The 17,931-nt window shown below is 35.4% G+C and overlaps 1 protein-coding gene across 1 annotated transcript in view; it reads right to left on the bottom strand.

Annotated features, from left to right (window-relative positions):
• The window catches only part of SCN2A (sodium voltage-gated channel alpha subunit 2), a 164,208-nt gene extending 149,698 nt beyond the window's left edge, over positions 1-14,510 (bottom strand). Inside the window, exon 1 of the mRNA XM_004375562.1 lies at positions 14,272-14,510. The gene's annotated coding sequence lies outside the window, so the exon portion shown is untranslated. The remainder of the gene's footprint in view (positions 1-14,271) is intronic.
• Positions 14,511-17,931: the final 3,421 nt, after the last annotated feature.

The following is a 17,931-nucleotide window of genomic DNA, read 5'->3' on the forward strand; positions in this document are numbered from 1 at the left end:
AAGGTTGAGTAAGGATATTGTTGATGTGTTGTGAGATTGTTAACCATTGTCATAGGGCAACATTTGTAGTAAATGTTAAATGAGAAGCTATTTTGTTCTGTAAGCCTTCATCTTAAGTGAGAATAACAGCACAATTGGAATAGCGTAGTCAACGTCACTGAACTGTGTATGTAGAAATTTTTGAAACGGTGTATCCTTGGCTATGTGTATTTTCACCAAAAAAAAAAAGGTTGAGAAGTTAGAGGGTTAATATGTTGTGGGGTTGTTAACCAATGTCATAAAACAACATGTGTACTACTGTTTCATGAGAAACTATTTGTTCCGTCAGCCTTCACCTGAAGTACAATAAAATATAAAAAAAAAAAACCTATTAAAAAATAAAAAAAAAAATCACTGATCAGACATTACCATAACAGATACAATAATAATGAAAAGGTTTGAAATATTGCAAGAATTACCAAAATGTGACACAGAGACATGAAGTGAACACGTGCTGTTGGAAAAAAGGCACCCATAGACTTGATCAGTGCAGGGTTGCCACAGACCTTCAATTTGTAAAAAATGCAATATCTGCAAAGCACAATAAAATGAGGAGATTTATGGACAGATCACAGGTACTGGCAACAAGGTGCAAGATGAAACCATGGGAGTGAGTGGCTGAGGAAGACTAAAGAACACAATCATTGCAGGAGAGGAATTTAAGAAACTTAGAGGATGGTCTGTGGAAAGGCCTTCTAAATGCATATTGAAATCACCAAGATTTGGGAAGGGTACTTGAGAGAAAGTGCCAGAGAGCATGGAGCTAATTTCTTGTTTTCAAAGTGTTACGTATTTGTGCAAACTCCTTCGAAGATGTATATACAAATGTAAAAATATTTTGAATCAATATTTCAGCCTGGTTTTACTTTCAGTTTTGAATAGACTTATGCTGCCAAAAAGAGAATAAAGCACACCCATACACACACACAAACTCCTGCACAACTGTCTCACTTAGGAGAAAAATTCATAAACTATGTCCAAGTGGTATGGATCCACAATTAAAAATGCCTTAATATGTTTATAATATTTATGCATCAAAGGAAAAAAATTATCTTCTTGTCAGATACTGAATAGTGGAGAATACTTAATTTGAATCTTTACTCTGTAAAAGAAATGTGTGATTACTATTAAAAATGCAAATGGAACAGAAGAAAATGAAGTAAAAATAAAAATCCTACATACTAATCTCCCTATACAATCCCAGAGCCCAAAAGTAACCACTGTTAACAATTCCTTGTATATTCACCCAAAAAGTTTCTAAGAATATATAAGCATTTATGTAGGAAATTATGTTTTCTCTTCTTTACCTTTTTTTTTTCTTTTTCCACTGATGGGATGACACCACACAAAGTATTACAAAACTTGATTTTTTCACTTCACAATACTTCTTGATCATCTCTCTATATCAGTATATACAAGTTTAACTTATTTTTTAATGACTGTGTAATATTTGACTATACAGATGCACCACAATTTATTAAACCTATCCCTACTAATGAACATTTAGGTTATTCTTAGGTTTTTACTCTTTACAAAAATGCTGTAATTAATATCCTTGTGTGAGTATAAGACCAATTTCTAGAAGTAGAAATGGTGTATCAAAAGATAAGCACCTTTTAAATGTTGACAGAGATCATCAAGTTGTTTTCTAAAAAGTGCCTATTTCTCTACATGCTTGCTAATACTAGGTATTAGTAAACTATAATCTTCATTAATATAATAGTTAAGATCTCATAGCAGTGACACGAATAGACACATGCACACCTATGTTCATTGCAGCATTATTCACCATAGCAAAAAAGTGGAAGCAACCTAAGCACTTGTCAACAAATTAATGGATAAACTGTGGTACGTAAGTACAATGGAATAATACACAGCTATTAAGAATAATGAGTTCTCAAAACATCTTACAAATGGATGAATCTGGAGGACATAATGCTAAATTAAATAAGTCAATCTCAAAAGGACAAATGTTGTATAGTCTCACTTTTATAAAAAGACAAGAACAGTTATACATACAGAAAGGAACATTCTTTGGTGGTTACCAGGGATGGGAGGGGGAAGGAGGGGGAATCACTTTCTAGACAGTAGACACTTGTTATTTTTGCTGATGGGAAAGGCAATGCTGAATATGGGTGAAGTCTGCATGATTTGATCAGGGTAAGTGATCACACCAAGAAGAACACAAGAATAAGGGATGGCTTGGATAAATGCTATGGCGTATATAATTTTGTGACAATAGTAATAACAACCAAAAAATATGTTTGTGGTTATGTAGCTAGATATGCATGCATATATGTGTACAGGAAGGCACATGTGAGTATATGGGTGTGCATGTAAAGTGTCTCTGTAGGCGTATGTATGTACATGTTTGTGTGTGCTGCATATATATTCATATACATAAAATAAGGCACTCAGGTAGTACAGTTAGGGATACCTCCTAGACATAACCAAACAACTCGTGGAATAGGTTTACTGGGTTTGAAGGCTTAGGATCATAGTTTTGTGGACAACTTGGTCAACTGGCATAACACAGTTCGTAAAGATAATGTTCTATGTCTTAGTTTGGTGAGTAGCATCTGGGGTCTTAAAAGCTTGCAAGCGGCCATCTAAGATACAACTATTGATCTGTACTCGTCTGGAGCAAAGGAGAAGGAAGGAAACGAAAGACTCAAAGAAGAAACTAGTCTACAGGACTAATAGTCCACATGAACCTTGGCTTCATCTATCCTGAGAATAGAACCAGATGGTGCCTGGTTACCACTACGAACGGTTCTGACCAGGGGAACAATAGATGGTCCCGGAGAGAATGGGAGAAAAATGTAGGACAAAACTCAAATTACTAAAAAAGGCTAGATTTAATGAACCAGTAGAGACTGGAGGAACCCTGGAGACTGTCACTCTGAGATACCCTTTAAACTTGGAACCGAAGCCACTCGAGGTCGTTTTTCAGCCAAGTAACAAATTGGCTCATAAAATAAACAATATCACCCATGAGTACTATGCTCCTTTAAATAATTATCTGTATGAGACAAAATGGTCAAAACTTACTCTAAAGCAAAGATGAGAAGGTAAAGGGTGGGGGCAGGGAAGCTAGATTAATGGAAACAGAACAATCAGAATGGAAATAACAAGAATATAATAAAAGATTATTTCTCATCAAGAATATGTTGATATAGAAGAGTAACAGGAGAGTCATTCCTACTAGATATTAAAATGTATTATAACATTTCATATGTAAGTAAACCTCAACAGATTAGTTAATGATATAGAATTGAATGTCCACGAAAAGGCTCAAGACTAGATATTAAAAACCAACATATAATAAAGATTACTTTTTTTTTTAAGTTGCAGGTTATATTACTCAAAAAAATTGTCTCACAACTTCCAGTTAATCAATTTTTTAAAAGTTAGATCTTATCACACCTCATTTATCACCATAGAAACCAGATAACCTATGATTTTAAAAATAAAACACTTTTTAAAAGCTGAATATTTATATAACCTTGGGATGAGTACTCTTTTTAATGATGCAACAATTGGAGAAGCCATTCATGATGGCTTTCCAAAATGGAAACTGTATTTAAGCACTCTGTTAAAAAAATTACAAATCAGAAAATCTATTGCAAGCAGTATGCAAGAGGGTAGATGTTTTTTAAACAATGTATTTAAAATATTTTAAAAAGCAATTATACACCAAACAAAAAAAGAGGTTGAGAAGTTAGAGGGTTGATATGTTATGGGGCTGTTAACCAATGTTATAAAACAACATGTGTACTTCTGTTTCATGAGAAACTATTTGTTCTGTAAGCCTTCACCTGAAGTACAATAAAAAAAAAAAAGCAATTATAAATCAATAAATATCTCAATTTTTAAAAATATTGGGCAACACATATAACTAGACAACTCATAAAATAAAGATACAAAGTCCCCCTAAAACTATCATAGGCAAAATGTTTAACCTTACCATTAATTAAGCAAAGTAATTCCATTTCCAACTATCAAAATTGAAAAAAAGAAAATGTTTTCACCCAGTATTGGCATACTTAAAAAGAAATTGGCATTCTTATATACTGCTGATGTAAAATGTAAATAACTTAAAATTTTCTATATGGCAGCTACACATACAAGACTTGAAAACGTGGACATCCTTTAATACAGCAATTCAATACCTAGAAATTTATCATAAGGACACGATAAAATTTATAGAAAGATTTAGTTACCATCGTGCTTGCTGAAATATTTGTTACAGTGAGAATAATATGCAGCTATAAAAATGATTGCATATAACAACATCTAATGACAAGGAAAGTGAGAAAGTAGGTTAAAAAAAGTGAGTATAGCATAAGCACATGTTTATAAAAGAACTAATAAAAAAATAACAAGTATATTTATGGTAGAAAATGAAATAATAATTTATGTCTTTTAGATTCCTTGGAAACCCTGGTGGTGTAGTAGTTAAGAGCTACTGCTGCTAACCGAAAGGTTGGCAGTTCGAATCCACCAGGTGCTCTTTGGAAACCCTATGTGGCAGTTCTACTCTGTCTTACAGGGTTGCTATGAGTCAGAATTGACTCGGAGGCAAGGGTTTTTTTTTATTTTTTTTTGGTGTTTAGTTTTCTTGTATGTGTTTTCTAAATGGACACTAACGAGTACATACTACTTTTCTGGTAAGGGAAAATTCAAATTGATTTAAATATGATGGGATGAAGAAATAGACATTGTGATCAAGGTTCACGGAAACCATACTCAGAAACTGAAACTGCACAATTAGTGCTGCAGCCAGGGATAGTTTTTAAGGACCCAACCTCAAGTCTTTCAATCTGCTTGGGACTGCTCATGAAATGGAGGGGATTAGGGGGAGACTGAAGACTTCTCCCACTGTCACTGAGGTTCTGAGATATAAATTTAACCCTGGATCTTTAATCTTTGGCCCCATCTCCCAGTCATGTTTACCATATCTATTCACAAAATTCCTTGAACTCTGCTCACATTTCTCCATCACCAGTGCTGCCAGCTAGTCTAAGCTTCCACTGTCTCTCACCTGGATTCCTATACTCTTTCATGAATGGCTTCTCTAATTTCATTTCTTTTCCTTTATAGTCTATTCTCCACACATAATCAGAGTGGTAGTTTAAAAACACAAATCAGATTATGTCATTATCTACTTAAACCCTGCTGAAGACTTCCATTTGAACTTGGAATAAAAATGAAAGTGTTGATAATAATTTACAAACTCCTCTCAGATTTAGCTTCTCCCTTCTTAGGCCTTTGGCATTCACAATTCTTTCTCTCTGAAATGCATAATCTTGGCTCTTCTCATGTAAGACAGCTTCTTATTTCTGCTTAGATTAGGAAAAAAAAAAAAACCCAAACTCCTCGCTGTCAAGTCGATTCTGACTCATAGGCAGAACAGAACTGCCCCATAGGGTTTCCAAAGAGCGACTGGTGGATTCATACTGCCGACCTTTTGGCTGGCAGCCGAGCTCTTAACCACTGCACCACTAGGGCTCTGTCTGCTTAGATAGAAATATATTTATTTGTTAAATCAATTTTTGATGACACTGTATTCAGTTCTATTAAATAATGACTGTCTTGGTTAATGAAAGAACAATTCTGAATTGAATGTCTCCTTTTATGTGAGATTCATCACACAGATAAGAGTTTTTCCATTTACTCTTCTCAGAAATACTGTAATGGCTTTACCTGTGTCAAAGAAAGTAGTTACAGCTATTATAATGTTTTTAGTAGAAATTTGGATTATTTGGACTATAGTCACAGAGGTGAAACTGTCATACAGGATGTATTGGAAATCCATTGATCTACACAAACTCATGTCCAAATGTATGAAGAAAAATACACAACGATGTTCATTGCAGTATTTTCTGTAATGGTAAAAAATGGTAATAACTCAAATACACATCATTCTGGGAACTGTAAATTATTTGTGATTCATCCCTATAATGGAAAACTATACTTCAGTTGAAGTGATTGAAATATACATCCATGTATCAAAATAACCAGTTCTCAAAAACATGTTGAGTGTAAAAAGCAAAATGCAGAAAGATACTTATAGTAACTTATTAAAATACCACTTATATAAAATTTTAAAATGCATAAAACAGTGCTGTATAGTATATGTGTGTATGTTCAAGAGTGTGTGTAGTATAACTGAAAAAAACATGAATATAAAGATTATGCATCAAATTCAAAACAGCTGTTACCTGAGAATGGAGGTATAGAATGGGATCAGCATTGGGTACAAAGGGGGCTTCCACTCTCTATGCCACATTTTATCTCTTTTTGTAAGAATCTGAACTAAATATTACTAAAGAAGTTTTGGTGAATTTTTTTAAAGCAAAAATCTCTTTAAGGTTTCATGCTCTATACAAGGGTCTTCAATTTCAGTGGAAAACTCCCCATATTACACTTGCACAGACTTTAAAATTAAAGCCTTCTGGCATTTGGACTATTTCTAAATATGATATACCTCCTCCCACTCCCCAGATCCTGGGCCAGCTTTCATGTTTATAACTTAGGTTTTTAGTTATCTCCATTTCTGACTCCTGGAGGCATCCCTTTTTTTATTGTAAGCTTAACTATGTATTTTAAGAAATTTCATTGTATTTTATCTAGAGTTGTCAGGTGTTGGTAAAGGAGTTCCGCGTTCACTCAATCCATCAAGTTATCATAATTGAAAATTCTCATAAGTTTTGAATAAATGATTGCTTTTATTCTAGTAGGTCTCACATCACCTTTATCTGTTAATCTAACTCAATGGGCCGTTTTACATTTTAACTTTTTGACTCCTAGGCACCTAAAGCATGGGTGATATATTTGAGTAGACCAATCAAATGCAAACCATAACATAGTCCTCTTCTGACTTCCCTTTCTTCTGACTCTTAGAAGTAGAGTACTATTGAGGTGGCTGTAGATCCCAGTTTTCCTGGAACAGTCTTGGTTTACACCTGTTGTTCTGGAGAAATTATCAACAAACCATATCCTAGTTTAGATGACACATTTTATGGTCACACTGTCTATACAACCAGGGGCTCCGCAGACTCCCATGACCATCGATGCAGGAGATATGTAAGTGCAAGCCTGAGCACTTGTATAATTACTGGGCCCGCTATTGGGAGACATGAAAAAGAGAGAAAGGTCTTAGCTGGTAGTACTGGCCTGATAAAAAAACAGCATCACAATTGCCCCCTGGATGGCTAACTTCTTGCCCTACATATTTCAATTTTTGACATCAGTTATTTAGAAAAAGTAAAGTGGTGTTAGTCTGCTCTTATTATAAATTTCTCTCTTTTTTTCATGGTATTCAAACCAATCCATTGTTCTTCATAGTGCCTAAAAGAAACTTGGTTATTCTTTTGTCTCTCTATCATACATACCATCCAAAACAAGATGTACCAGGGCATAATTACACAATCACATAATTGTTCAATTATTTGCTAATACTATCAAAATATACTCACACGAAAAGCATATTATAATCTCAACTGATAGTAGATACCAATACAAGGCTTAACAATTCGAAGATATAATAATAACTCAAATAATTCAAAGCTCTCCTTGAGGGTGACTGCTTCCTAAGATCATTTCATTCTAGTACAGGACTATTTTTCAACAAGTAGAAACAAAAAGTTAATTAAAATTAAAATGATTTTCTTACTTGCAAAAACTGTTTTAAAAATCTGATAGATAAAATATATTTAAATATCCTTGATTGTTAGCCCATTTCTCCAAAAATTTTCACAAATAAAATACCTTACATGATAGAAAAGTTTCTTTATTATTAATTTAGTTATTAATTATATCTCTTCTAAACAAGGATCTTGATTTAAAAATTTAATGTAATATTACCAGGGAAAATTTATACTTTTGATTTGTAATGTCCACCTCCACCTTTGCTTCCACCCATTTCTAATTTCTCAAAATCCAAATGCAATAAGGGGGAGATGACACTAATGTGTGAATATCACAGGGAAATAGAGAACTGCTCTTACTCTTAAGTTTTAACAGGATTTTCATCTCATCTTCTTAATGTAGGTCATCATTTTTTATATAGAAATAATATTTCAAAAAATACTACTGTATTGTCAATGGTATTATTATTATTATCATCAATATATATATAAGATTCTAATGCCCCTTCAAATCAATATAACATGAACTCACATTTTAATGACTAAAGAGTTTATTTGCCTTCACTGGTATTATCACTGTTCTCCTTTTTTTTTTTTTGAACCCTAAAGCAATAATCTTTTACCAACATAAGCAAATCATATTTTTCAAAAACCTTACTTATATTGAAACAAGTAGAAATTAAAGAGGATCAAATTAAATTTGTATTCTGGAGATAACAGACATGTGAAGTAGCTCTAGCCAAAATCCAAATTCACAATATTTTAAAACTGAAAGTCCATATTCAAATCCCGACTTTTTCTTTCCAAAATGGTTTCTCCTTGAAATAAACTTGTCTGTAACTATCATCAGTATTTAAAATACGCTGAATAAAATATATTAATAATTTATAAAGCAAAAGAGAAAATTAATGTGATAAAAATCAGGGTAAGTTACGGGAGCATTTTGTTTTTTTCTATTGGCAGCATCTGGAAGTGGTTTGGAATTGATATTAAAAGTATGTGTGACCTTTGTCACAAAAGTTTTTCAATAGAAATGATTTTAGAAGACCCTGATGTATATACCTTTGAGCATGTTTGCTTAGAGCATAAAACTGAAAAATATTTTTCTAAGACCTGTTTCTGTTTTCTATGACTTACTGTGAAATCACATGTATAAATTAAATATTTTTAAAAGAATTAAAAGCAAAACCAAACATAGAATTTAATTCCTTTGAAAATTCTCCAACGTGAGAAGTGATGACCTAGGTTCTCTTTACCTCAGAACCTGTAGTACCAAACATTGTCCATGACCAACCTGTAGGTGTGTAACATACGTTAATGGAATTAAATTGAGATAGTGTTTCCATTTTAAATCATCAGCTGTCCCATCCACACCCCCAAAATTGCCCATGATGTTGCTCAGGAAAAAATGGGGACATATAAACATCAAGGGTCCAAACTGGGTAAGGGTTAAGTATTCTACAGGTGACACTTAGAACCGAATTTCTTAATAACAACAGAATAAAAAACATAAATAAAACCCGAATTCTGCCTTTTCATTTTAATAACCGGGAATTGAAGCTAGATAAAGATACCCTCATTTATACAGCTTAGACTCTGAGTGAAGTAGTTATGAGGGTATCTAGGAGGTGACACCCAAGGGAAGAAGACAGGAGGGAAGAACAGGACACTGAGGGGATGGGGAAAGACTGCCTTTACAGTGAAGCCCAGGGTCAGCCTGAGGGATGGACAGTCATGTGTACCTGCACTGCCATCTACATGCCTTCCTCTGCCCTCCTCACTCTGGCCCATCAGACTTACCATTCAGCAGAGTAGAGTCAGGTCTGGAATCAAGCAAAAATGCTTCTTTCCAACCAAGTCTGAACTGAACTGAGTGTGCCTAAATTGAGAAGACAGCTATTTCCAAAGGCTCCAGTGTAAAGGACTGGATTCTTCACCAATGCCTGTGCCTCTTTAAGACTTTACATGGACCTTCCATAAACTGATGTGAGTATAAAACACTGCCTAGAGAGGATTGGCTCTAGGAAAGACTGACTTTATGGGATTCTGGAACTGCCAGTAGAAAGGGTGAAAGAAAGAACTTCTGGTAGAAAGCTCCATAAAGAAGGTTAGCTTGTGGTTAAACCAACTTTCTTTTCTCTTTATACAAAAGTCTGGTGAAAATACTAATGGAACTGAGGGATGAACAGAACGAAGGAGCTTAAGTAATTAATTCAGACACTAGCAAACCAGCCCTTAATAATCTATCTAGATACATATAACAGATACATGTTGGTCTAGGCCAATGCAAATTTCAAACAGAACCTGCCGTAAACAGGCCATTCTGTATAAGAAATAGATAAGTGAAGTATGCACAATAAGCCTAATAAGAAAAACAGTCTTATTGGTTTCCAATTCAAGGATTAATGTGACTAAATGTGCCCTGCTGGAAAGTGTTCTGCTACTGAGGATTAATTATTTCTTCTAGAAAGTCCATATGCCACAAATAGCCTTTTCTGAGGAACAAACCAATTTAAATAGAAGAGATATTTTATTTTATAGACAAGGATTTAATTTCCAAGAACAGGCCACTTAAAGGGAGTTATATCAGCTTTCCTTTACATCATCACCCACCCATTCTTCTTGTCTCAAAGAAAAAACCTTCTTGAAATTTCCATCTCCTATCTCTTCTAGGGTCTGATTTATTTTTCGTTTCTTCTTTCATCCTTTCTACCGACTTCATATCCTTATTCTACAAAAGGGTTTAGGTTTCTCTAATCCTAACAAAACTAAAATTTCCCTCAATAGTTCTTTCCCCATCAAGCTATAAAATATTTTCTACCCTACCTTTCACTGGCAAACTTCATAAAATCTCAATTTACTCTTCAACTTTCTCATTCCTCGGTCTGGGCCCCTATCTCTGTCACTTTACTCAACTTCTTGTCTTAAAATCCATTCATGACTTAATAATAATAACAAAATCCATTAGCCCCTATCTTGTTCTCTTATTAATCACCCCCTTTGTGGGTTTCCCATTGTTGCTGATCCATCTTTTGGTAGTCAATTTACCTGACATTGTTACTCCTCTAACTTCACTCATCACTTTTCCTCCATTCATTCTTAGCCTTTCTATCCTCCTTTTAATCCACCTAATCTTAATGTTCTGCCCCAGTCATCTTCACTCCCCTTCTATTCCCCACTGACGTTCATTTATGTGTGACCTAGTTCTTGCCCACAGCTGTGGGGATATGTGCCATTAAAATATGGATGTATAAAGGCCTCTATGCTGCACAACATGTTGAGACTTGTCCCCAACATGTTGAGACTTGTCACGACTTGTTTTTCCAAACCCGTTACTGATTGGCTTGTTTACCTGAATTCCTCCTCCCTTGCCCAAAACTTACTGTTATTCACCCAAAGCCCATTGTTCTGTTATTTGCTTCACTGTTTGCTGTACTGAGTATAAAATAAACTCCTGGGACTGAAGCTGGGTTCGACTCCTCAGAGTGACCCTCCTGTCCCCACTTCTCTGTAAGAGTTGTGGCATTGGTTACTGTCTCCGCCGCCCCGAAAATCGCCACCGCTGCGACACACAGCTTCATTCAGATCCATACATTCACCCTTAACTTCTAACCTGAGATCTGGATATAATTTTTTTAGCTTTTTTTTTTTCCTACGGAACATCTCTGTGTGAGGATTCTGTCAGTATGTCAAATGCATAATATCAGAAGATAAATTCATTATCCTTTTCTTTCTTGCCCCATAAAAAAGAAAAGACAGTTCAAGTGTTTCTTCTATATGTTAAAGACATCCATCCAGACATTCAAAATAGGAATTTTGTAATTATCTTCAACTTGTTCCTCTTTTAAATTTTTTTCCATTCCTATTGCCTTAGTTCATATTTTCATTACATCTTGCTTGATCCAGTGTAGAAACCCCACACATTTTTTCTGCTTCTAGTTTCTTATCTACTCCTATCCATGATGCCATTCTTGCACCAGATTATTTCTAAACTACAGATTTGAACATGGCTCTCCCACTCAGAAAACATCCATTTCTCCTCACTATCTGAAGAATGAATTCCAAATTCCTTGGCATAGTATAAAAGGCCCTTTCAGCCTGACTCCAAATTAGCTGATAAGCTTCATTGCATATCACACTCCCAAAACACATCCCCTGAGCTTCAACCAAATGGAATTATTTACTAATCCCTATAGTTTCCCTATATAATGCCCTATAGTTTCCCAACTGTTTGTATTTGCTTGTTCCACCTTTTGCCTGGAATGATAAATTATTTCTATTTATTTATATCCAACTCACTCTTTAATATTTAATTTAACTATCGCATCCTCTGAAAATCCTTTTTTCTGGGTTCTGAGTGCCTCATAGATGAGAATGGTGGCTGTTGGTTTATTCTGAGTCCCAGAACCCAGAGCCTACTACAAGGAAGGTGCTCATCTACCTGTTTCATTCACTTTCTCGGCTTTTTTTGTTCCTCATTTTTGTATTGAGTTATGATAGCATCTGTAAACACATACTTCCATGTTAAACTCCTTGAGTTAAACTTCTTGAATAGGACCAGTGCCTTTGTTTATTTCTCAAACTCTACTCTGGACAGTTCTTGGTAGATGCATGGTATTCTGTAAATATTGTATGTGAAAGTTATACATTTTAATTCCATGCCTTTCTCAAGGTATTGAAGAAGTAGGGTGTAGTCTGTTCCCACTATGTGAAAGAAAGAGTGAAGGCCAGGGCGTAAGATAAGTACTTAAGAGTCAGTAGACTAAGTTATATGTACAGTCCTGTACTATTAGGTAGGAGGAGCAGAATTGTGAGACAGTATGCAGCCATCCATGTTTTTCATGGATATATGGCAGGATAATATATCTCATCTGTTAGTGAAAAGGGACAACTAAGAAACAGAGGATCTCCATAGTTGTTATTTTAGTTTTCTTGGATGCCAGGACAAAAGCCCTGAGATAACCGAGCACTGCATATAGTATACAGGTATAGCCCACCCCATTAAGTAACTTGTACATTGAAAAAACTCTATTTCATAGAACTTACCCAGAGAATGAGTCTCTTTCTCTGTCTCTCTCTTTCACACACACACATACACAGACACACAATATCAGCACACCTCGTATACGCCATCTGGATAGTTCACAGTAGAGGTACATGGTGTTACTGCTATGAAAGACATTGAAAACTGTCTATCAGTGTCCTAGCTCTGCCTTTCACTCTAATTTAGTATGTAACTCTGGGAAACCCATGTAATCTCTCTGAGCCACAGCTGCTCTTCTTTAAATGATGAGAAGGATACATGCTAAAAATCTGTGATTCTAAAAATTCCCATGTATATAGAACCATATGGAACTGAAATCTCTTTATAGATCCGACATCGACATGTTAAAAGGGCAGATTTTTTTTCCTCTGTGGTGAGATCCATTCTATAAAATCATTTCCTCATAGCTTTCACAACCTCTGACACAGCACAACTACCTCTTTACAGAAAAATGATGACTAAGATAGAAACATCCTGATGCACCTTCCCTGCCTGCCACCTCCACCACCACCATCATGAACACACACACAGACCTTTCCACGAAGGCAGGCATTTAAACACAACATTATAAAAATTATTTAAAATATTTAAAAATTCATTTTAAATTAATCTAAATGACAGTCAGTAGCTTTTAAATGCAGAATTTCAATACTGCTTTCTTCTCACTATTACAGCAGAGAGAGAGAAAGAGAATTTCAGAGGAATCATTAGAAGCAGCAGAAAGAAGCAAGGCTGTTACATGCAATTTCCACCTCCTGAGTCATTCCACTCTTTAGCACAGCTAATGTCACATGACCAAAAATAATTAAAATGTGAACACCTTATACTATATCAACTATTTTAAATTGCCACAGTCTTATCATCACAAAGCCAGTAAAAAAAAAAAAAAAAATCCACCTTCACAGCAATTATTTTGTTTTCAGTTTACTCCTCACATCCATACTGGGTGGAGGACAGGGTCTGCACTATCCAAGTCTATTAAACATACAGCATAAACCTCCCATTCATATGGGAGAAATTACTTATGTTTTTTTTCTAAAAGGAGAAAAGAAAAAGCATAAATAATCAGTACCGTCATCGGTGGTAAGAATTGTTGGAAAGGTCTTTGGGCTCAGGATGTTGATGTGTCTCGGAGGCTGCTATCAGAACGTTCAGCCCTGGGCTTGGCAGAGCCACTGCCATGTTAATCTGCTTCATTACATCGCTACAATTTGTTCCATGCACTTAGAAACAGTATTTCCCTGTGAGAAGAAGATCATCCTTTCCATGGAAAGCTTTACTTTAAAAGGTAGATAAATATAGCCACAGATGGACATCAAAGGCCAGAAAGCCACTGAGATATTAAGATACTACATATCAGAGTCAGAGAGCTCATTTAGCCTCGGAAGATTTAAAAATGCAGAACAGCTAGAATTGGAGCTGTTTTACCCTTTAGATCTGAATCCAAGCTTACAAAACATGTATCTTATTTTAAAAGTATTATTTACATAGATAAAAATTCATTGACAGATCAAAGATAGAATCATATCGGCTTACCTGAAATAAAGGAAATGGCAAAATATAGCACAGAATCCATATATGTGTTGAATATAATATTGTCTCCAATGCAGTTCTTCAGATTTTTGACTGGAGCAGAAAGTAAAATCTCACATGTGTTCTATCCTCGCTGAAGAAGGAAAAACAAGAAAGGACGACTGCACCATCCTCTCTGCTTCTGCCTTAGCTTTCGGTTCTGGCACTCGCTCGATGGTCCCACTGTCTGTTAGAAAACAGCACGTTAAATTGAAAAAATTAATAAATAAATATAAGGCAGCACCTTACGTGACAGCTCCATCTCCTGGCCAAAAGTGGAACCATTTTAATTCAAGTTCCTTTGGCAATGCAGCATTTAGCAAGCTGGTTTAAATGGTGCATAGCCCACAATTACGCTGTATTTGAAATCAACTACCTTAATGAATTATAAATAAAACATTTAAGAAGCATTATAGTATGCATTTCGATAAATTTTAATCCTACTTTTGGGATGGCCAATGAGCTGGAATCGATTCAGAGGCAACTAACAACAACTTTTGGGATTTAGTGAAATTTATTTACATTATTGGGTTGCTATGAGTTGGAATCGACTTGATGGCAATGGGTTTGTTTGTTTTTTGTATTTACATTATATTTTAAACCACATGGAAGCACTTCCTAGCATCATTAAAAAATCACTGCCTACGTTAAGACTTATTTAACTTTATGTACCACCTGGAAATGTCACATGATCTCACACGAAATAACTTTAGATACCAAGATTATCTTTACTGGGTACCCTTTGGTGGAGAACTTGTATAAATTTTTTGTTACTAGAGAAATTCTGGAGCCCTGGTGGTGCAGTGGTTAAGAGCTCGGCTGCTAACCAAGAGGTCGGCAGTTCAAATCACCAGTTGTTCCTTGGAGACTCTATGGGGCAGTTCTACTCTGTCCTATAGGGTCGCTATGAGTTGGAATCAACTCAGGGCAACAGGCAATGGGTAGAGAAATTCTGTCTTGTTATTGTTGCTGTTGCTGTTTTGGGGGAATGCTGGAGGGTTAACGTTAGTGTAGGACAATGAAACGACTAAATGATGAATCAGAAAATCTTCAGTCAATTCAAGCTTTTAAAGCTATTTCAAAATATACAGATAGCAAATTACATGCTATCAGAAATTTGATAATTGGAAGTATCATGTAGTGTGTAATTATATCTTATTGGGGGATAAAAGCAAAATTAAATTAAATTATTATGAATATGCATTTTGTAAGTAACAGCAGTTATAAAACCAAAACTTTTATTGAGCAAATTATGAGCTTAATATATGTTTGTTTAATTAATTACTTTTTCTTCCTATAGTCATTTATGAATCACTGATTCATTTTCTAAATTTTGAAATAAAATGATAGGCAGTTTTCCTTCTAGTTCTTCACAATACCACTTAAGTTTGGGGACAGGTATATGAACCACAATCCTTCATTTTATATTCTCCTTGTAATAATCCAAACCTTTCATTCGCTGTTATGACTGTTATGCTGTCCGTGGTGCTGAAAATTGATTCTGGATCTAATAAGGAGCCCTAGGACATAACTGGTCTGAAAAATTGTCTTTCCCATATTTTATATAATTTTTATTTTAAAAAGTCCTAGATTACCCAGAATCAGTGAATATATCTAAGAGACAAATAGTATGACATTTTATCCACAAATTATGTAGCATCCATGTCAATCAGAAACCATAATGCTGATAAATCTCTAGTAAAAATATGGTTGCAAGTTTCATTTTCCTTGGATTCTTTATGTAATATTTCATTTTACCCTTGCTGAAGGTCGATTGCATAGATTGTTTCAGCATCTATGACTTTTCACTAACTTCTCCAGAGTTAATTAATGTGCAAGTCAGAAGAATAAACCAGGTTCCCTAAATTTTATCTTTCTTCTATGACTAAAATATTATTAACATATTTTTGGATGGCTTTTAAAGTATACTATTAACACTAAGCCAATAAACAATTAAAGTAATTTAGCAGGACAAATTATTTTAACATGTACTGTCAACTCCTTCATTTTATCTCATAAATTTTTTGCTCTAACATAGATACTGTGATAAGACTCTAAGGGCACAAAAATTTCCACCAAAGCATTCCTAATGGCTAAGAAACTTGAACTCATGAGGTTACATCCTGAGGTGCCACAAATTTGAAATAGTCTCACTTTTTCTTTGAAATCACAGGAATTTTGCAATAATTTATATAACATTTAAATGTTTTTCCTCATATTAATTATTTTCCCATTATCTTGAGGGTAAAAATTTTTTTCTTTCTTTTTTTTTTATTGTACTTTAGATGAAGGTTTACAGAACAAGTAGTTTCTCATTAAATGGTTAGTACATATATTGTTTTATGACATTGGTTAACAACCCCACAACATGTCAACACTCTCCCTTCTCGACCTTGGGCTCCCTATTACCAGTTTTCCTGTCCTCTCCTGCCTTCTAGTCCTTGTCCCTGGGCTTTTGTGCCCCATTAGTCTCGTTTTGTTTTATGGGGCTGTCTAATCTTCGGCTGAAGGGTGAACGTTGGGAGTGATTTCATTACTGAGCTAAAAGGGTGTCCTGGGGCCATACTCTTGGGGTTTCTCCAGACTCTGTCAGGCCAGTAAGTCTGGTCTTTTTTTGTGAGTTAGACTTTTCTTCCACATTTTTCTCCAGCTCTGTCCAGGACCCTCTGTTGTGATCCCTGTCAGAGCAGTCAGTGGTGGTAGCTGGGCACCATCTAGTTGTACTGGACTCAGTCTGGTGGAGGCCATGGTGGTTGTGGTCCATTAGTCCTTTGGACTAATCTTTCCCTTATATCTTGTTTTCTTCATTCTCCTTTGCTCCCGAAGGGGTGAGACCAGTGGAATATCTTAGATGGCTACTCACAGGCTTTTAAGACCCCAGACACTACCCACCAAGGTAGAATATAGAACACTTTCTTTATAAACTATGTTATGCCAATTGAGCTAGATATTCCCCGAGACCATGGTCCCCACAGCCCTCTGCCCAGCAATTTGGTCCCTCAGAGAGTTTGGATGTGTCTGTGGAGCGTCCATGACCTTTCGTTGTACAAGTTGTGCTGGCTTCCCCAGTATTGTGTACTGTCTTACCCTTCACCAAAGTTACCACTTATCTGTTGTCTATTTAGTATTCCCCCCACCCCTGCCATCCCTCGTAACCGTCAAAGATTGTTTCTTTTTGTGTGTAAACCTTTTCATGAGTTTTTACAGTAGTGGTCTCATAAAATATTTGTCCTTCTGTGATTGACTTATTTCACTCAGCATAATGTCCTCCAGTTTCATTCATGTTATGAGATGCTTCACAGATTCATCGTTGTGCATAATACCCCATTGTGTGTATATACCATAGTTCTTTATCCATTCATCTGTTGATGGGCATGTAGGTTGTTTCCATCTTTTTGCTATTGTGAACAATGCTGCAATGAACATGAGTGTGCATACGTCTATTCGTGTGAGGGCTCTTATTTCTCTAGGACATACTCCTAGGAGTGGGATTGCTGGATGGTATGGTATTTCTATTTCTAGCTTTCTAAGGAAGCACCATATCATTTTCCAAAATGGTTGTATCATTTTGCATTCCCACCAGCAGCGCATAAGAGCTCCAATCTCCCCACAGCCCCTCCAACA

This window comes from Trichechus manatus, unplaced genomic scaffold (assembly GCF_000243295.1).
Source record: "Trichechus manatus latirostris isolate Lorelei unplaced genomic scaffold, TriManLat1.0 scaffold00037, whole genome shotgun sequence".
Classification (NCBI taxonomy): domain Eukaryota; kingdom Metazoa; phylum Chordata; class Mammalia; order Sirenia; family Trichechidae; genus Trichechus; species Trichechus manatus.